At 35.4% G+C, this 21,443-nt stretch overlaps 1 protein-coding gene across 7 annotated transcripts in view; it reads left to right on the top strand.

Moving 5' to 3' along the window:
* REV3L (REV3 like, DNA directed polymerase zeta catalytic subunit) overlaps positions 1-21,443 on the top strand; it is a 186,778-nt gene that overhangs the window by 2,935 nt on the left and 162,400 nt on the right. Inside the window, exon 1 of one of the 7 annotated variants that reach the window (XM_055261242.2) lies at positions 8,661-8,754. The exons of the other annotated variants lie outside the window; for them this stretch is intronic. The gene's annotated coding sequence lies outside the window, so the exon portion shown is untranslated. Of the gene's footprint in view, positions 1-8,660; positions 8,755-21,443 lie in introns of those variants that run through there. 7 annotated transcript variants of the gene reach the window in all.

Below are 21,443 nucleotides of genomic sequence, written 5' to 3'. Positions count from 1 at the left end.
TTTTTTTGGTATATACTTTGAAATTTATATTTTAAATGAATTAAAAAGTAATACTTTTTATATATACATTGAAAGACAAAACTTGATACAGAGAAAGTCAAATTTTAAATTGTTAAGAATTACCAAATTGAATTTGCCATATAGTTCACAGTTTCCAACAAAATATTTGTTTCAACAAGAAAAAATTTGAAGTCATTGGCATACATTTAGAGTTTACACTTTTCATAAACCAAGCCACCATTTATTAGCACGTCAGAAACTCCCAGTGAGATTAATACTAATTAAACATAATCAAAAACTGCAGAATTATCTGCTTTTGAATTATCTCCCCAAGGAAAACTAGTCCAATAAAATAAAACTTGAAAATTATTAATATAAAAGAGAGGCCAGTCTGACTTAGTAAAACTCTGAATGCTAGAATTTTTAATGAAGACAGATTTACTTGAAAGTAAAGATGTAAACATAATGCAAAGATATAAACATAGTTTATATTATATCCTTATAGTTTATATCTTTACTAACAAGTAAAATAAGGTAATAAAAATGTGTAACTCATGATGAACCTATGCTACATAAAATACCATAAACATACTTTCTTCATATACAAGAATTACTTTGGGAGGTCCTTAATGCTTTACTTTGGTTTGGTGAGAAAATGTTTTGAAATTGAGTTTGCCTTACAAATGAGATCCTGAAAAATAGCAACCAAAGATATTTTTTCTCAAATGAAGTGGCCATTTCAAAATTATATTACAAATTCTGAACTGATTGGATTAATACCCTTTTACTAGTTTAGTTTTTCTATTATTGCATGAAAAGCATTTTTCTGCTTTAGAAAACAGTCCAGTTGACTTTTGATTGTTCTGTGTTTTGAGGACGTATCTTGAGTAATTTAAGAAATATAGTGTTTTGGGTTTAAAAACTCCCATGTCTTAAGTTGGTGAAATTTGAAAAGGTATTTTTAAAAAGAGGGATATTCAGGGCCGGGTGCTGTGGCTCATGCCTCTAATCCCAACACTTTGGAAGGCAGAGGCAGGAGGATCACTTGAACCCAGGAGTTGGAGACCAGCCTGGGCGACATAGTCTCTACAAAACAAACAAACAAACAAACAAAATTGGCTGGGCGTGGTGGTGTGCACCTGTAGTACTAGCTATTTGGGAAGCTGAGACAGGAGAATCGCTTCAGCCCAGAAGGTTGAGGCTGCAGTGAGCCAAGATCACGCCACTGCACTCCAGCCTGGACAACAGAGCAAGACCCTGTCTTTAAAAAAAAAAAAGTGGGATATTCAGATTTGAATGGTAAATCCTGACTTATTTAATCCCTTGCCAACTGAGGATATTGATTCCTAAGGGTATCACTTAAAGTTTCTTCATCTGAGTTATGGAATTTTTAAAAAAACAAAAACAAACTTCCTCTCTATTTTTTTAACTAGTTTTTAAAATGTCTTGAACATTATTTTGACATAATCAAATTGAGCAGTATCATTTGTAGAATAAGTTGTTAATTTTTTCTTTTATAACATTTTGGTAACTTGTTTTAATGGAGTGAAGAAAGGTTGTGAATAAAGTATAGGACAATGTTTTTTCATTTAGATTTGAATATAGGTGTGACCACTCAGAGAATTCACCACAAATAAAATCATCAGGCTTCATTTAAGGATTTGACTTAGGTAGACTTGGGAAGCTGTCCATTTTCCACATCTCTACTCTTGCTTAGTTGCTTGATGTAACTCACTTCATGCTGAGTTTAGACAGCTCTCACAGTTTCCTCAGCACCAGGTTAAACAGAACTATCCTTTCAAAGAGCTTCCCTGCTGAGATGCAGAGTAGGAGTAAATAGAAGAGTGTGAGATGTCCACAAAGCAAGTAATTAAACAAAGTAGGCCAGACAGACTATAGAGGGAGCTGCTTATCTTCAAGATTACTCTAAGGAACTCTGCCACTTCCTCTGGCTTAGTGAATATTTTGGTAGATTGTTCTAGATGCTGTTAGCCATGAAATCAAGCTTTTCAACATAAGAAACTGATAATTCTGAAATGCTATATGAGTTTATGTAGATGCTTATCCAAATTATAAATATATTCTCATTGTTTATAAAGTTAAATATAAGAAACTACCAGAATAACCTTTTTTTTTTTTTTTTTTTGGTAAATTTGAGTTAAATTTGCAATAAGAATAATTTTGAAAATTAGCGTGTATCAACAACTCAGGTGTAAAAGTTTCTCTAATAGAATCTGTTTTGTTCATAGTCTGTTTTTTACTAAGCTATTTAAAAATATTTTAAGATCATATAACACCTATTTGACTACAATTATTGGAGAGATTTTCAGGAACACTATGGAGATGTAATGACTCATCACAAACAAATTGGTCATTTTTTTTAAAGTAGGTATTTGAAGCCCTGAGTAGCAAGTTGTTGTAGCTTTAAGTGCCTTAAGAACAGCTTCACCCTCCAAAAGCTCACAATGTAGTAGAGATGATGGGCATGTAAACGTAAGTCAAATGCTGTGTGACTGGACTATAGAAATGTGTATAAGACAAAGCAAGGATTCAGTGGGAGACATGTTCTATATCCAGGCAAAAAGGGGAGTCAGGGAAGACTTCATGAAGGAAATATGGATTAGTCATGTTAAAGGAATTTTTAAGGAACTTAAAATTTCAGATAGAGGAACAGCTACAAGGTAATTGACAGATGAAGACAACTGCTCTTTGCAGGGCAGTTTGACAATGTGTATTTGAATCCTCGAAATGTTCTTTTTTGACCCAATAATTCTAGTTCTAGGGATTTTAATCTATGAGCATAAATCTTTTGGCAAATCTAGTTGTCTTTTGAATCCATCTACTTCTTTTCATAATCCATCACCACCCTAAACTACTAGCATTTTTGGTCAGGTTTCTACAGTAGCCTCCTAATCTTGGTTTATCCCACTCTACTTTGTCCCCTTCTGATCTGTTTCCTACACTGTAATCAGAGGGATCTTTTAAAAATGCAAACCTGATTACATCACCCTACTGTTTGATATGCTTCAGTAGCTTTCCATTGCTTTCAGGATATGGACAAAACTCTGTGTCTTATATGGTGGCATCTGCCTGTCTTACAAGGTCTTGCATAGTCTGGCCCTTACCTTTCTGTGTAGTCATGACTTGAGCCATGTTCTTGATTTACTCTTTTTGTTCCAGCCTTATTGGCCTCATCTCAGTCCCTTGTTCTTGCCATGCTCCTTCCCACAGTGAGGGCTTTGTACCTGCCGTTGCCCCTGCCGAGAATGTTTTTACTTTTCTTTCACCTAAACTTCGATTTATCTTTCCTCAGGGAAGCCTTCCCTATCATAGACTCTCAAAGCACCATGAACTCTCCTCATAGCACTTGCTGTCATTGTAATTTTATGTGTGTTGGAGATTAACATCTGTTTTTCCAAATAGATTGTAACCTCCAGAAATCCTGATAATGTGTTTCTTTTTCCTCACCATTATAGAGTTAATGCTTACCACAGTGCTTGAAACTCGTCTATTAATTCTTGCAACTCATTTGTTGCAAGGATTAATAAACAGATGATAATCATCACAGAGAACAACTCTAAATGTTCAACAATTGGCAAATGGTTGCACAAACTGGGTATATTCATTTGGGAGGATGTGTTTAAAACATGTTTTAAAAGTACGTGTAATAACATGGGAAAGTGCTGTCATTATATTATGTGAAAAAATTAGTTTACAAAATAGTCACTTATTAAAAGTGTGGAAAAAAATACACCAAAGTATAAAAGTTGGTTATCTCTGGAAGGTATGTTTTATATTTTCAGATTTTTTACAGAGAACATGTACTGATTTTATAATTTAAAAAAAATCCATATACAAAATTAGGGAAAAATTGGTTTTCTACATATGGTTCCAGAAATGTAGTAGAAGACATGAGATTCGTAATGGTCTCCAAAATATGTATCAACCAAAATGCATGATTGCATGATGATCATATTGAACTTAATTATATAAATTCTATTTAGAAATTGCAAAATGATTCATATATTAAAGCAAGCCAGTAATTTCTGGTTTTATTATTCTTACTTGTATGTAAAGTGGTTTTAATTTTAAAATGTTTTGAAAAGTAACATGGTTTTGGCACATGACAGCACTAAAACAGAGTAAAGACTAGAATTAACTCAAATATATATGAGAACTTAATATAGGTTGAGCATCCCTTATCCAAAACTCCATAATCTGAAATCCTTCAAAATCTGAAATGTTTTGAACACCAACATGATGCCACAAGTAGAAAATTCCACACCTGACCTCGTGATGGGTCGCAGTCAAAACTTTGTTTCAGGCTGGATGCAGTGGCTCATGTCTGTAATCCCAACACTTTGGGAGGCTAAGGTGGGAGGATTGCTTGAGCCCAGGAGTTCAAGACCAGCCTGGGCAACATGGAAAGACTCTATCTCTACAAAAAAATACAAAAATTAGCCAGGCAGGGTGGTACACGTTTGTGGTTCCAGCTACTTGGGAGGCTGAGGCAGGAGGATCGCTTGAGCCCAGGAGGTGAAGGCTGCAGTGAGCAATGATTGTATGACTGCATTCCAGCCTGGGTGACAGAGCAAGTCCCTGTCTCAAAAACAACCAAAACAACTTTGTTTCATGTGTAACATTATTTAAAATTATATAAAATTACATTCAGGCTTGGTCCCATCCTCAGGATATCTCATGTATATGCAAATATTCTAAAATCTGAAAAAATCTGAAACACTTCTGGTCCCAAGCATTTCAGATAAGGGATATTCAACTTGTATATGAAAATGGATCCCACCTTCATTTATGAGTAGGGAAAAGAAGAATTGTTTAATAAACAGTGTTGGGATAGCCAGTTAGTCATCTGGAAAAATAATGTTGGCTTCCAGAGAGGAGTTAAAGATTTAAATATGAAACAAAGAAACAAAAAAGGTAGGGTAATTATTTTTTACATAATCCGGGATTGGTGAAGTCCTTTAATAGCATACTGGGTTGTTGGATTTTAAGACATAAAAATAAAATTCTGTATAGGGGAAAAAAATCAAACAAAGTTAAAAGAGAAACAGACTAGTAAAACTTATTTGTATACTTCACTAAGGGCTAAGTTCCTGTTAATACAAAGAACTAGAAAATAATCCAGTAGAAAAATTAGCAAAGAGAATTCATATGAAAAAATGTACAATTTTATTTATAATAAAGATGTAAATTAAAGCTACAACATACTCGTTGTCACCTACCAAATGAGCAAAGGTTATGTATAGTATAACTCGGGAAAGGTGAGAAGAGAAAATGGTCAGCCTCATACATTGCTGGTGGGATTATAAAGTATTCATACTCTATAGAAAGCAGTTTGAAAATGGTTTTCAAAAATTAAAATACAGATATATTTTGTTCTAGTAATTCCATTATAGGATTTTATTCTCTAGAACATTTTGCATATATGTCAAATAAATATCTAAGAATATTTGTGGCAGCATTATTTGTTATTGCAAAAGATTGGAAACAAGCTAAACATATATTAGTAGGGAAGTAGGTGAATTATGGTGTATATATTCAACAGAATACTAGTCAGCCTTTAAAAATAATGAGAGAATACTATGTGTTCTGCTGTGGTGCTATGTCTAAGATATGAGGAAAAAAAGCAAGAGGCATGACTGCATGTGCAGTTTGCTGCCATTCGTGTGGTTAAAATATGTATTTTATATGCTATATATGCCTATGTATTAGAATAAAATTCTTTATTATAATATATAAAATCCATATATATATATATATATATATATAGGCAGATGTAGAACATAATGTGCATGGGAGGATATGGGAGAGTCTGATGACAGTAATTGCCTCCAGTGTGTAGAAGTGGTTGCCTAGAGGACAAAGATGGACCAACTTTTTAGGTATACTGTTTGGTAATTTTTCAGTGTTTTAAAATCATGTGCATGTAATACTATTCAAAGTTAATATTTTTAAGTTATGTTTTGCTTACAGGAATTGGTAAGAAGGAAAAAATAAAAGACCATAATAGTCGTTACAAACAAATGATTACTGCAATACTGTTTTTTAACTTTAGGTATTGTTAGAGATCTTCTAATTCAAAGTTTTCAGTTGATGTTACATGGCTCACAGAAGGGTAGTCCTAGTGGAATGGGGGCTGAAGGAAGGCGTTGGGGTTCCTGTGAACAGATAGCATGGTGAGTGACAACCAGCAGTTACTGCTCCTTTTGATATTTTAAGTGCATTAAATGAGGTGTGCCTTACTACTTGGAATCTACTTCAGCAGCCAGCCACAGTGTACAGCTGCCTCTTGTGGGAAAGGGATCATGGAATTGTTCCTGGAGTTTGTATTCACGGTGCCGAAGGAACATGCCACCTACAACAAGGTGCAACCCACTTACAATGAGAGGCCAAGGAAGCAGGGAGGGTGTCCCTGGTGGCCCAGCTCCAGGCCTGACTATCTGTATTCACCTGTATTGGATGCTGCTCACCACGTGCGTTTGATATGCTCTGCAAGGTGACTGCCTAATAGTGCATGTATGTTTGTCAGAAATAAAGCATGATTTTAATTTTGAAATATTCTTGATGTGAAAAAGTTTGATTTTGAAATTCATATTAAAATTTTCAGCATTACATACGTCAAAAAATATCTACCGTAATACTTTACATTTTTTCTTCTGTAATTAGAAAATATGATAATTTTTTTTCACCAGGCACTATGTAGATGCCTTCAAATGCCCTTCTGTTGTCCAGTGTGCTAAAATTTTTTTTGCTAACAAGTTTTGTTTGCAATGTTAAAAGGGTTGAGAAGCATCATTCTAGTCAAATGTACTCATTTTGTATAAAGAAAACTGAAATCTACATAGCAGGCTCAGGGATTTGTCCAGTGTCCTACAGTTGGTTGGTGTGAGGCTGGATTTGAAAATTGGGGATCTTGGATCTTGACTCTTGACTCTTCAGCTCTCATCACCTCACACTGATCCCCTCTCCCCCCGAAACATGAGAGAATGTTGGAGGAAGGCATTGATGATAATTGAAAGACAAAAATACAGAACCTCAGAGAAGTTATTAAAAGAACTGCACATATGTAGTTCAGAAATCTTTGAGACCCTGTGTCTAATAGTGCTTAGAATCTTCTTATATAATATTAATATTCTATAATCTAGAATAGATTATAGTAGGATTCGTTTTATGATGATTTGGGCTGTATCTTTAAGAAAACAAAAGATTATAGCAAAAGGAGTTTAGGGCAAACATAAACAAAAATTGATACTAAAATTGTATGTATGCAATTTCCAAAAAAGGGAGGAGGGAATATATGAGACCTTTCAAGTTCCTCTGGTGCTGTAATTAAATTTTCTCTCATCTTGCTTTTGATTGGATTAGAATTCACTCAGTTAAAGATAATCTAGGGCCGGGCACCTATAATCCCAGCACTTTGGGAGGCAGAGGCAGGAAGATTGCCTGAGCCCAGGATTTTGAGACCAGTCTGGGCAACATGGCGAGACCCCATCTCTTTAAGAAAAAAAAAAGGTAATCTAAGTGAAAAATGATTCAAGTCTAAATAGGTTGGGTTAAAGTAGGTTTTAGAGGATGTTGTCATTGGCACTGGATATTTCAAAGAAATAGTTTGAACTTACTTATAAAGTAAGAAACGGGCCATGGTATGTGGTATGTCACTTTGGTATCTGGCTGCCATTTTAACATCATAGTGATAATAAGAGGAAATAATGGGAGTTAAGGAACAGTGAACTTTGGGTGAAATTGTGTTAACTTGTAATTTCCATGTAAATACGGATAAGGCAGGAATGAGTATCTTAGGCAATTAGAAATAACTCTGTCTACTGTCCAAACATGATGTGGATTTTGAGACCAAAACAAATTATACGTGAAAGTAAGACCCTCTTAATGACAGCCTATTTAACCTTTTTGGTGTTTTTGTTTGGTGTGTGTGTGTGTTTTCTGTCATTCCTTCTAAGTTTTCCAGATGATCTTGTGTTTCTTCCAGTTCTCTGTGGGTTTTTAAGTATTTCATTTTATAAATGAAAAATACTTTGTTGCTTAATTAGCATTGGTAAACTGGACTGTTTTCTGTAGCAGAAATTGAATACAAGCCTAGCAAGGTAAATTCTGAGAAAAATGAGTAGTAATTGTCAATGGAAAATTTCGTGGTTTTTTTTTTTTTTTTTTTGGCCAATTCTATTTTTTTAGATGATAGTTTTGGGAAATACAAAGAATTTGAGCTCAATTTATTTTGGGGCAGTTATTTAATTTTCTTTGGGTTCAGAGAGCATTACTACTATATAAACAATTCAAATAATAAAAGAAAGTGTGTTACCTCAAAAATGCCTTGTGTAATATCTAACAGTTCACAAGATTTCTATTTTTCTTCCATTTATTATGATTACCAAGGAAGTATAACAAGAATTAAAAGAAATATATTATTTTGCATATATATTTATACTTCAGAGTAATTTATATACTAAATTAGGTTTTGTTTGAGATGGTAAAATGAAAGACTTTGTAAATAAGAATACATGTTGATATGTGAAAAATGTAAAGTTAAAACATGTTGGCATACTCCTAGTTTCTCAGAACAAGAAAATGACTAATCTAAATTTCATTTCAGAATAAAACCCAAGACAAGCCACATAAAAGCAACCTAAAAATTAAACTGTCATCATATTATTTGTTTTAAAACTATGGAATAATATATCTGAGGAAGATTTCTCTCAAAATTGTTTTTCTCAATTTCAAGTAAGTAATTTATTTTGGTTAATATATTGGGGGTGAGGGGGGTGGGGGTGAGCCTTGGCATTGAAGTTGGTAAATCCTACTCATCCTTAAGTAACAACTTAAATATCAACCTCTTTAAAGCCTTCTGTGACTCCTTTGCCCATTCTCAAAGATTATCTCCTTGGTTTTCCAAGTCTTCGTCCCCTTCCACATTGCCGTTAAAGGATCTGTTACAATGGATATTGTGTTTGTCTCTAAGAATAGTCATGTGGCACTACCTTCATGGGCCCCACCTCATACTTCTCAACCCCACTGCCTTCTGTGGCTGAGAGACCCCGAGCAAGTTATTATACTTGTGTTAGCCTTAATTTCCTCCTCTGTAAAGTGAGTTTTAATAATTTCTACAGCATAGCATTATTATGATTGAATAAGATAACCAGCAAATGTCTGGCATACATAGTAACGTAAATGTTACTTTCTTTACCTGTCTTATCTCCAGAATCTGCTACATTACCTCGTATACTGAGTACTCTTTAAAATGTTTGAATTGAAATGAAAAATGGAATTTTTGTAGCATTTATTCCTCACATTAGGAGAAACTAAAACATCTGCACACCGTGGTATGAGATTTTTTACATTTGGTTAGTGACATATCTACAGGCTAGGTAATTGCCTGTTTAAAACACTTTTTAAAAATTTGGCTATGTTTTATAAGTGGTCCATCAGGACCTGAAAAGAAACTTATTTTCCAAAGCCATCAGTAGTGCCTTAAAAAAAAAAGGTGATAGAACACGTTGAAAGTATGCATGCTAGATGTCACAGTAAAGGTGACATGTCAATAGGATTTACTGCTCTCTTCTTGTGAATTTGTAACACACACAAAAATGGAAGCCTTTGTATTTTAAACCTACTTAGGATTGTGGAATGTGGACTAAATGATTTATTATTGCCCACAGCGTCACCTCTCATCACCATATATTTTCTACATACATTCCTAGGTTTTGTTTAATAACATTGTCTTTTAATTATTTATTTTTATTTATTTATTTGTTTTGAGGCAAAGTCTCACTCTGTTGCCCAGGCTGGAGTGTAGTGGCACAATCTTGGCTCCGTGCAACGTCCACCTCCCGAGTTCAAATGATTCTCCTGCCTCAGCCTCCCAAGTAGCTGGAATTACAGCCACATGCCACCACACCCGGCTAATTTTTGTATTTTTAGTAGAGATGGAATTTCACCATGTTGGCCAGGCTGGTTTCAAACTCCTGACCTCAAGTGATCTGCTCACCTTGGCCTCCCAAAGTGCCGGGATTACAGGCATGAGCTATTACCACACTCCGGCATGTCTTTTAATTTTTTAATGAAGTCACTAGAAAGATATCCAAATTAATTATGATGTCTCACACCTTAGTTAATAATGCTTAGTGTTTTGAAAATAGAAGCCATGTTATCATAGTTAAAAGACCTTAATTTTACATCATTTTACTAAATGAGGTGGTAAACCGTTTATTAAGGACTGTGCGCCCTGTTCTAAGCGATTTAGTCTTCACAACAGTTCTATAAAATAGGACTGTTATCCCCATTTTACAGTTGAGGAAATGAGGCATAGACTTTAATTAACTTTGCCTAAGTGATGCAGCATAATGTTTACCTCATACCATGTGAGGATTAAGTGAGAAAGCATGTATTAGGCCATTACCCACTTAAACAGAAGAAACAGTGAAGCAGAATTTGAGATGTCTTCTAACACTTCCAGAATTTGATAATAGCCATTATTGAGATGTGACAGTGACCGTGAATATATTCTTATTCACATTTGTGTGTGTGTGTGTGTGTGTGTGTGTGTGAGAGAGAGAGAGAGAGAGAGAGATAGTAAACCCTGGTACTCTTAACCCATTTTTTTTTTTCTGAAGCAATTATTAATGTCTCCTCTCAAATTCATGCTCCCATTTGGACTGAATTAATGTATATGTGTTTACAGGGTGATAGTAGGATTTTAATATCAATCTGATATAAAATTTTTATAAGTTCAGTGTCATTAAATAGTATGTGGACATATTCTCATTGTGAAATTTAAAAACCAGAACAGGTAAGGGAAAAATCTTCTTTGACCACCTATTCCCCTCTCTACTTGGATCAGCTTTTGCTGTATGATAAATCTCCCCAAAACATAGTGCTGTGAAACAGTAGGCATTTGTTAGCCTAATTCTGGGCTGGGCTCAGTTAAGCAATTCTGCTGCAGCTTATGTCTGGCCTTGCTGATGTGGCTGCAGTCAGCTGATGGGTCAGCTGGGAGCTGGTTGGTCTAGGATAGCTATGTCTAGATAATCCCTACTGGTTGTTTGCTTGGGTGATGGGGGCCATGTGTCTCCCACAGGCTAGGCGTGGCTCTTTCACCTGGAGGGAGTAGTAGGATTTACAGAAGTAACTAGTGACAGCAAGCCTCGTATATTTTCTGTTGTCCATAGGCCAAAGCAGATCAACATGGCCAATTCCAGAGTTGGTATGGGAGGGGTTTCCTAACCCAGTGGGGCTAATTCGGGGGCCATTACTGCAACAATCTATTATCTAACTGTTGCTGGCTAACTCATTTTTCAGGAAGCATGCGCCAGCGTGGCATTGCTCCTTTCTTGAAGTAGTGTTTATGTAAGCAATTTATTCAACAGTTCAGATGAATTTAGTTAATTCATTGTTCTTACTCGTTTTTATTCCATTTTTGTCATCCGTCAGCATTATTCTTAGTTTCATTCAACTCAACAAATACTTATTGAGCACCCATTAAGTGCATAATAAGGTATCAAGAGGTGAGCAGCAGATGGAGCAAGACTACTGTGTTAATCATCCAAGTTTGTTTTGTTTTGTTTTGTTTTTGTTTTTGTTGTTGTTTGAGATGGAGTCTCGCTCTGTTGCCCAGGCTGGAGTGCAATGGTGTGATCTTGGCTCACTGCCACCTCCACCTCCTGGGTTCAAGCTATTCTCCCACCTCAGCCTCCTGAGTAGCTGGGATTACAGGCATGCACCACCACACCCAGCTAATTTTTTGTATTTTTAGTAGAGACAGGGTTTCACAATTTTGGCCAGGCTGGTTTCGAACTCCTGACCTCAAATGATTCGCCCGCCTCAGCCTCCCAAAGTGCTGAGATTATACACATGAGCCACTACGCCCGACCAGTCATCCAAGTTTTTAAAAGTGGCCTACCTGTCTGCTTCATTATGTGAACAGAATTCTATAAAAGTAGAAAACTTTAACAATTTTTTGAGAATGACCAACAGCCCATACCAGGCTAAATATATCTTACATGCTACATTTTTAAACATCTTACAAGGATTTCGTCAAATGAGAAAAACTAATACAGAGGTTGTTTTGATCTGTACTCCCACCAGCAATAGGAGACTTTTTCCATGTCTTCATCAAGATTATGTTCTCAAATGTTTTGATCATTGCCAATCTAATAGACATAAAATGGATCTCAGTGTAGTTTTAATTTGCATTCCTTTTATTATGAGTGAGATTGAGTGTTTTTTCATATGCTTGAGAGGCACTTAATGGTATTTCCTTATCAGCGTACTGTTTATCTTTTACCCATTTTCCTGTTGAGACTCTTGGTCTTTTCCTTACTGATTCCAAAGAGCCTTCATATATTAGTAAAGTTCATCTCCATCTGTAAATTGAGTTCCAAATGTTTTCCTCCGTTAGGTCTTGTGGTAGATTACTTTTTATTTAAGTAGTATCTTTTTTCATTTCATAAATAATCTTTATATCTGAATTAGGCTTTTAAATCACATTTAGATGAAGTTAAGTTTAAGTATTAGGCATGGGAATGGAAGGAAAAGATCCTGGCTTTATCAAATCTTTTGTAGAGAACTTTTTAAAACTCTTGATAGTTAAAATGAAAAACTTCAAAAGGATCCTGTCTTTGATTTATTTTTTCCTCTTCTACGTTTGGTTTTATTATGACATCAGTCCTTTTGACCGGGCAGTCCAAGGATCATAGCCTCTGGAAGGCTGTTTTTAGATGATGAGATTGTATAGTATAGATGGAAAATACTCTGTGTCACTTAGAAGAAATCGTTAATAATGTTGCTTTGAGTCTTGTTAATTTCATTGTGTGTGTGTGTTTGTGTGTGTGATGTGTATAAAACACGCATAGATGATGGTAGTGCTTCTAGCAATGCTCTACTCTTACGTACAGTCTTCCCTCAGTATCCATCCCTTAGTATCTGTGGGGGATTTGTTGCAGGAATCTCCGAGGATATAAAAATCCACAGATGCTCAAATCCCTTATATAAAATGGTGTAGTATTTGCATAAAATAACCTAAGCATATTCTCCTATATAGTACTTCAAATTATCACTTACACCTAATACATTGTAAATGCTATGTAATAGCTGTGATACTGTATTATTTAAGGTAATAATAACAAGGAAAAAAGTTTGTATGCGTTCAGTACAGATGCAACTCTTTCCCTGAATATTTTTGATCCGTGGTTGGTTGAATCCACAGATGTGGAACCCATGGATATGGAGTGCCAGCTATATAATTTTCAATCTGTTCAGCCAACCTTAACCTAATCAACCACATGGGTATGTTAGGATGGCTAGATTAGGCTAGCCATTAGCAGTGGACCACTTAAAAGAAAAACACACAGAATGTAGACTTTTTTGAGAATGCAGTAATGCTACCTACTGCCCAAATAATATCCTAGATTTTTTCTGAGATGTGGGAAGCCAGGAAGAAGGTGGCAGAGACATCTGTGACCTCCTGTGCTACATCTGACATGAAGTACTTTGACCTTTTCCCTTGACTTTTGTATAAAAAGGTATTAGAAAACTGCGAGGCTGGACAGATTATCATGTTTTGAGTAATTTAATGTAATTTTAAACATTTTAAAGTTGTCAAACCCTTTCTTCTTATATAATTTTACCCAGCAGCATCAAAAACAAATAGGAATCCTTAAGTGATTGGTGGGGCATGGCAGAAAGCCAGTTTTTACCATGCCTTATATAGTTTTTAGTTTTTCAAAGTTATTGATGTATTCTTTAGCGTCTGCTTTGTTATTAACATCTTTATACATGTTTCACTGAAAATTGAAAGGAAGTTTTTCATTTAATACCAAATTACTGACTTACTGTTATTTTCTTGGTTAATGCTTTTTAAACAGTTTAAAATTTCTTTTTTCTAATTTTATTTTATTTTTTGAGATGGAGTCTCACTGTGTCGCCCAGGCTAGAGTGCTGTGGTGCAATCTCGGCTTACTGCAACCTCCATCTCCTGGGTTCAAGCGATTCTCATGCTTCAGCCTCCCAAGTAGCTAGGATTACAGGCATGTGCCACCACACCGTAACTGTCTAATTTTTGTATGTTTCATAGAGACGGGGTTTCGCCATGTTGGCCAGGCTGGTCTTGAACTCCTGACTTCAGGTGATCTGCCCATCTCAGCCCCTCAAAGTGCTGGGATTACAGGCACGAGCCACCTCGCCTGGCCCAATTTTAACATTTCCGAGGTTGTAATGTGTCTCACAGTATGTACATTTAATACAGTAATTTTCCCTCCTGAAAAGCTGATATTAAACTGATAGGACATTTATAATCAGTGACTTCTTAGAGAAAACGTGACACTTTAAAATTCCTCTATGTGCTTTTTTTTTTAAAAAAAATCTAATGTGTCATGGAATGGGTTTGCTTCCCAAATAAACATTTGTCCTTCATTTTTGCCTTACATCTGTAATTGTTTTAAGTTTGTATATTTTGATGTGTTGTTTGGCACATCCCAGCTTCATGACTGATAAGTCTTTTATCACAGTGCTTTTCAAATTATTTGTGGTGAAGAATCAGATTTTTTTCCCCTGATACTTCTTTAAAATACATTAAAAATGAATTACTAGAAAAATGAAATAAATGAAATGAGAATAACTGACAAAATAGTAATACAACCTCCATTTTTAAAAATTATTTTATTTAACAGGTATAGAATTTCCCTGTCAGACTGCTGTAAGAGTTTCTAAATGCTAAGTTTCGAGCTTTGTACTTGTCTTGTTGCATAGCTGTAGCAAACAGCTAGTTCATAGATGGCATTTGAGTAGCACTGTAGAGATCTTTTTAGCAATATAAAAAGACTAATTCATTTCTTCTTAAAATCTTTTTGTCCTGTGTCAAAATTATTATTCCTATTTCCTTTCGGTTTGACTATTTCTGTGATATATTGTGTAAATCATTTTTTATCACTATTTTTAATCCTTTTATGTCACTTCAGTTTTAAACCCATCTGAAGATATTTTAACAGGGAGATTTTAAACAAAGCTTTTTTTGTGTTTTTTTTTTTTTTTTTTTGGTTTTTGTGTTTGAGACGGAGTCTCGCTCTGTTGCCCAGGCCAGAGTGCTCTGGCACGATCTCAGCTCACTGCAACTCCACCTCCCTGGTTCAAGCAATTCTCCTGCCTTAGCCTCCCGAGTAACCGAGATTACAGGCGCGTACCACCATGCCCAGCTAATTTTGAATTTTTAGAAGAGACGGGGTTTCACCATGTTGGTCTGGCTTGTCTCGAACTCCTGACCTCAAGTGATCCGCCTGCCTCAGCCTCCCAAAGTGCTAGGATTATAGGTGTGAGCCACTGCGCTCAGCCGACAAAATTTGCTATAATTGAGGTTGGATTTTGCTTTTTACTCTTGTAATTTTATATTTTTACAATAACTTGGCTGGGTGCCGTGGCTCATGCCTGTAATCACAGCACTTTGGGAGGCTGAGGCAGGTGGATCACCTGAGGTCAGGAGTTTGAGACCAGCCTGGCCAACATGGCAAAACCCCGTCTCTACTAAAAGTACAAAAATTAGCTGGGCGTGATGGTGCACGCCTGTAATCCTGGCTACTTAGGGGGCTGAGGCAGGAGAATCACTTGAACCCAGGAGGCAGAGGTTGCAGTGAGCTGAGATCGCGCCATTGCACTCCAGCTCAACAAGAGAAACTCCATCTCAAAAAAAAAAAAAGAACAAATAAATAAAAATAACTTTATTTTACCCTTTCCTTTAGTGTGTGGCTTTTGCAGCATAGACCATTTTATGTGTTTTCCCTTTTTTTTTTTTTTTTTTGAGACCGAGTCTTGCTGTGTCACCCGGGCTGGAGTACAGTGGTGTGATCATGGCTCACAGCAACCTCTGCCTCCCGGGTTCAAGCAATTCTTCTGCCTCAGCCTCCCGAGTAGCTGGGGCTATAGGCGCATGCTGCCATGTCCAGCTAGTTTTTTGTATTTTAGTAGAGATGGGGTTTCACCGTGTTGCCCAGGCTGGTCTTGAACTCCTGAGCTCAGGCAGTCCACCTGTCTAGGCCTCCTAAAGTGCAAGGATTACAGGCGTGAGCCACCATGCCCGGCCATGTTTTCCTTTTTGGAAAACATTGATAACAGAACTCATTTTAAAAAGCGTATGTACCAAAATGTAGTTTTTTTTATTGTTGTTTCTATTCATTTCTTTTTTCTTATTTCCTAAGAGTTCCATTTATATCTTAGACTGCATATAAGTCTGTCTTTTTATTTCTTCCTCTATGTATGTTATTGAGAACACACAGCATATACTTTTCACATTTTTTCGGTTTCTAAATGTAAATTATCACAGATTCTTTCCTTTGGCATTTTTAAGAAGATGTTTTGTCTATGCTGCTGAATGTTTGTTTAGGTCCCATTCCATACATATCTGTCTATGAACAAGGGCTATTTTTCCAGGCTTAGTGTTTGCCAGTAGGTAGGGTATGGCAAGTTCACTTCAATCATATTTATTTTCTGCTTTTAAAAAGATAGAATTGCCTTCCCTAGCATAAAGAACTAATGATCGTATACAACCCACTTAGATGAAAACATTCATTTAGTGTACCTCTACTGGATTGAGGTTTAAGGTTTTTTCCGCTTTTCTCATTGCACAGTTCTCTGGTATATGGGAACTAACATATTTATGGATAACCTGAAACAGTGTTTGTTTTTTTTTTTAATTTTGTTATTTATTTATTTTACCGGAAAGTTGCATGAAAGCCTCCAGGTTGTTAAAGGCCCTTAGGACTTTTAGTGATTTAATCAGTGATGGGAGCTAATTCATTTATTTAGATTTTGGATGCTATTTAACATGCCAGGATGAAGACAGCTATGCTGCATCAATTATGTTGATATTGGTTGTTTTTAGAGTAGATGAACAGAGGTATTAAGTGAGAGAGTATGACCTTAGATGTCTTAGAAAATTTTTAGTAGGGGACTGGTTTCTGTTGGAGCAGACCGTGTCCCCAAGGTAGAGAATAGAGTTATACAATAAGTCCTCGCTTAATGTCCATGACAGGTTCTTGGAAATTGTGACTTTAAGTGAAATGACATATAATGAAACCATTTTTTTCTCATTGTTATAATAAAATGAAGTTGAACAAAATGTTATTTGGAGATCTGCTACAAAGTTTTTCTTAAAGTTTAGGTTTCCAAGAACCTATCGACAAAGTTAAGTGAAAATTTACTGTATGTCTTAAATATTTTAGTGAAAAATTGGGAGAAGGATTATTCTGTATTTCATCAATTCTGAGAAGTATATTTTCCCTCCATGTGCATCTCAGTAATTGGGATATGTCTTACAATCAGTAGTGGACCATATTTACTTAACAGCACTTTTCTTAGTACAAAAATTAATGATGTCATAATCACTAGCATCTTGGATTCAGTGAAATATATTAATAGTTGATTAGCTTAGTGCCATTCTAAATTGCATCTCTTTATTTGTTGTAACATTAACCTTTCTTCTCTTCGGACAGTTTGGGCCTTGGGTTAACTTCCTAGCTTTGTTCACTTGGAAGCTTGATAAGGTAGAATATCGGTTGTATAACCAAGCACAATTGCTTATGGTAATAATGACTCATGATTACTAAATTGCGTAAGGACCAGAGGAGGACTGTGAATGAATTGTAAATACTGGTAGTTACACCGTTAACAGCTTTGGACTTCCCTGAGTTTGATAACTCTTGCAACTAAGCAAATCTGTTGCTGAAGCTCAGGAAGCTGTGCCTAGGAGACTGGAGATATTGGTTGCTATTTGGTACCTGTAAGCTAGAGTAGCTACTGCAAGGACCTTATGCTCTCATTCTCTTACACTTGATCTGCCACCTGAGAGGGCCAAAGAGACTAGCCCCCGAATTGCAGTGAGGACTCCTGCCTGACATGTTAAGTATAACCAACCTGTTTGGGTTATGTGAGTCTAGGTGTCTAGTTAGGCCTAACGGGGTGTTGTACTTACATTCTGTGGCTTTATTTATTTTGTTTTTAATATTTGCTGAGTGAATCTATATTTACTATTCGTCATAAGAATTTTAAATTATAAATATGAGCACACCTCTACTAAGTAATGCCAAATTGTTTTCCAAAGTGATCATACCAACCTATACTCCCACCAGAAGTGTGAGTTTCTGATGTTCCACATCTTCACCAATATTTAGGATTGTGAGACTTAAGTTTTAAATTAGGAATTAATTTAAAACATCTCATTGTGGGTTTGTACATTTTTCATCACTAGTGAGAGGTTGAGTTTTTCCATATGTTTGTAGCCTACTCGTTCTATAAAATACTGAGAGATGTATTGAAGTCTCCAATTTAATAGATTTATCTATTTCTCTTTCCAGTTCTATCAGTTTTTGCTTCATGTATTTTGAAAGTTTGTTAGATCCATATGTATTTCAGATTGGTATGCCTTTCTGGCGGAACAGCCTCTTTATCTCTGGTAATATTCCTTGTTCTGAAATCTTCTTTGCCTTGTATTAATATAACCACTTCAGCTTTCTTTTGATTGGTATTTACATGGTATATCATGTCAAAAACTGAAGTTTGCCACGAATTTCATAGATGCTAGCAATAGACATGAGATTTCCATCTCTCCATTTTATCACTTATTAATAAGGAGTAACTGGGGAGATGGTTACAGGCCAGATACTGAGAAGCAGGTTCAAAGGCAGCTACCTCAACAGAGACCCATGGAGAATTGTCTCCCAACATATTTTTTCTGTTTTTGTTTTTTGTTTTACTTTCACTTTCAACCTATCTGTATGTTTACACTTAATATGGGTTTCTTATAGGCAGCATATAGATGGGCTTACTTGTTTATCCAGTCTGATAATCTCTGTCTTTCATTTTGACATGTCTCTTTTATTTAGTGTGTTTAGATTGTTTATATTTATCGACATTGGTAATATGGTTGGATTAAAATCTACCACCGTTCTATCTGGTTTATGTTAGTCTATCTGTTCTTTTTTTCTTTTGGATTACTTGGATTTAAAAAAAAAATTCCATTTCTCTCCGCTGTTTGCTTATTTATTTATATCTCTTTCTGAAATTTGCTTAGTGGTTGCCCTAGGGTTTGCTGTATATTTGTAATTAATCACAGTTTTCTTGATACAATAATACATAGCTTTATATGTAGTATTAGTAGGACCTTATAGTTCTATACTCCCATTTCTCCTCTTCATCTTTTGTGTTTTTGTTGTCATACATTTTACTTACATATGTATGCGATCAACATACAATACGTTACTACTCTAAGACTTTACAGTATATTGCTATAGATTTTATTGAACTGTTCATGTAGGTTATAATAAATCTATTTTTAAAAAATGTCTTCAATAATAAATTAGCTTACTGTAACTTTTACTTTATTAACTTCTTAGTTTTTTAAACTTTTTGACTCATAATAACTTAGCTTAAAACGAATACATTGTACAGCTGTACAAAAGTATGTCCTCATTCTGTAAGCTTTTTTCTATTTAAAAATTTTTAATTTTTACTTTTAAAACTTTTGTTAAAAACTAAGACACAAATACATTAGCCCTAGGCCCACAGAGAGTCAAGCTATAAATATCACTGTCTTCCACTTCCACATCTTGTCTGGAAGGTCTTCAGGGAAAATTACACACATGGAACTGCCATCTCCTATGATAACAATTCCTTCTTCTGTAATATCTCCTGAAGGACTTACCTGAGGCTGTTTTACAGTTAACTTTCCTTTTTATGTAAGTAGGAGTACATTCTAAAATAATGATAAAGTAATAAATACATAAGCTAGTAACTGTTACCATGATCAAGTATTATGTACTTAACATAATTGTACATGCTATACTTTTATACAACTGGCAGCGTAGGTTTGTTTACACCAGCTTCACCACAAACACATGAGTAACTCATTGTACTACAATGTTAGTACAACTAGGATGTCCCTAGGTGATAGGAATTTTTCAGCTTCATTATAATCTTACGGGATCACCATTATATATGTGGCCCCTTGTCAATTAAATATCATTATGCAGTACATGACTGCATTTTTGCTTTAGAGACAGTTATCTTTTAGAACAATTGCAAATAAGAAAAATATGAAGTTTTGTATTTACTTTCATTTATACCGTTTATACTGTTGTTCATGTCTTTGTATAGATCCAAGTTTTCTGTCTGGTGTCATTCTGTCTACCTGAAGAACTTTTAACATTTCTCATAGGCCAAGTCTGCTAATAATAAACTATCTTTTTTTCTCTCGAAAAGACTTTATTTTTCTAAAATATTCTTGCTGAATATAGAATTCTGGATTGCCTTTTTGTTCTTTCAGTACTTAAAGGATGTCACTGTACTGTTTGTTATATGGCTTTTACATATATATTTTTATTTGAATTAAATTTTTTTCTTTTTCCGCTTTTATTTTAGATTCCGGGTGTACCTTGCAGGTTTGTTACAAAGCTATATTGCATAATGCTGAGGTTTGAAGTACGATTGAACCCGTCACCTAGGAAGTGAGCATAGTACTCAATAGGTAGTTTTTCCATCCGTGCCTCCCTCTCCCATCTTGTATTCTGCAGTGTCTATTTGTTCCCATCTTAATGTCCATATGTACTCACTGTTTGGCTGCCACTTGTAAGTGAGAACATGTGGTATTTGGTTTTCTGTTTCTCCATTAGTTTGCTTAGGATAATGGCCCCCAACTGCATCCGTGTTGTTGCAAAGGACATGATTTTGTTCTTTCTGTGGCTGTGTAGTATTCCATGGTGTATACGTACCACATTTTCTTTATCTCATTTACTGTTGATGGACACCTGTGTTGATTCCATGTCTTTGCTGTTGTGAATAGTGCTGCGATGAACACATGGGTGCATGTGTCTTTTTGGTAGAATGATATATTTTTCTTTGGGTATATACCCAGTAATGGGATTGCTAGGTTAAATAGTAGTTCCATTTTGTGTTCTTTTAGAAATCTCCAAGCTGCTCTCCACAGTGGCTGAACTAAGTTATGTTCCCACCAATAGTGTAAAAGTGTTCCCTTTTCTCAACAGCCCCACTGAGATCTGTTATTTATTGACTTTTTAACAAAAGCTATTCTGACTGGTATGAGACAGTATTTCAATTGTGGTTTTGATTTGCATTTCTCTGATGATTAGTGATGAACATTTTTTCAATATGTTTTTTGGCCACTTGTATGTCTTCTTTTGAGAAATGTCTGTTCATGTCCTTTGCTTACATTTTAATGGGGTTATTTGTTTTTTACTTGTTGATTTAAGTTCCTTATAAATTCTGGATATTAGGCCTTTGTCATAGTTTATGAATTTTTTCTTCCATTCTGTAGATTATCTGTTTACTCTGTTAATAGTTTCTCTTGCTGTATAGAAGCTCTTAGGTCCTACTTGTCAGTTTTTGGTTTCGTTGCAATTGTTTTTGAGCACTTA

This window comes from Symphalangus syndactylus, chromosome 2, assembly GCF_028878055.3.
Source record: "Symphalangus syndactylus isolate Jambi chromosome 2, NHGRI_mSymSyn1-v2.1_pri, whole genome shotgun sequence".
Classification (NCBI taxonomy): domain Eukaryota; kingdom Metazoa; phylum Chordata; class Mammalia; order Primates; family Hylobatidae; genus Symphalangus; species Symphalangus syndactylus.
The sequence above is the reverse complement of the archived record's forward strand: the minus strand, read 5'-3'. Positions and strand labels throughout refer to the sequence as shown.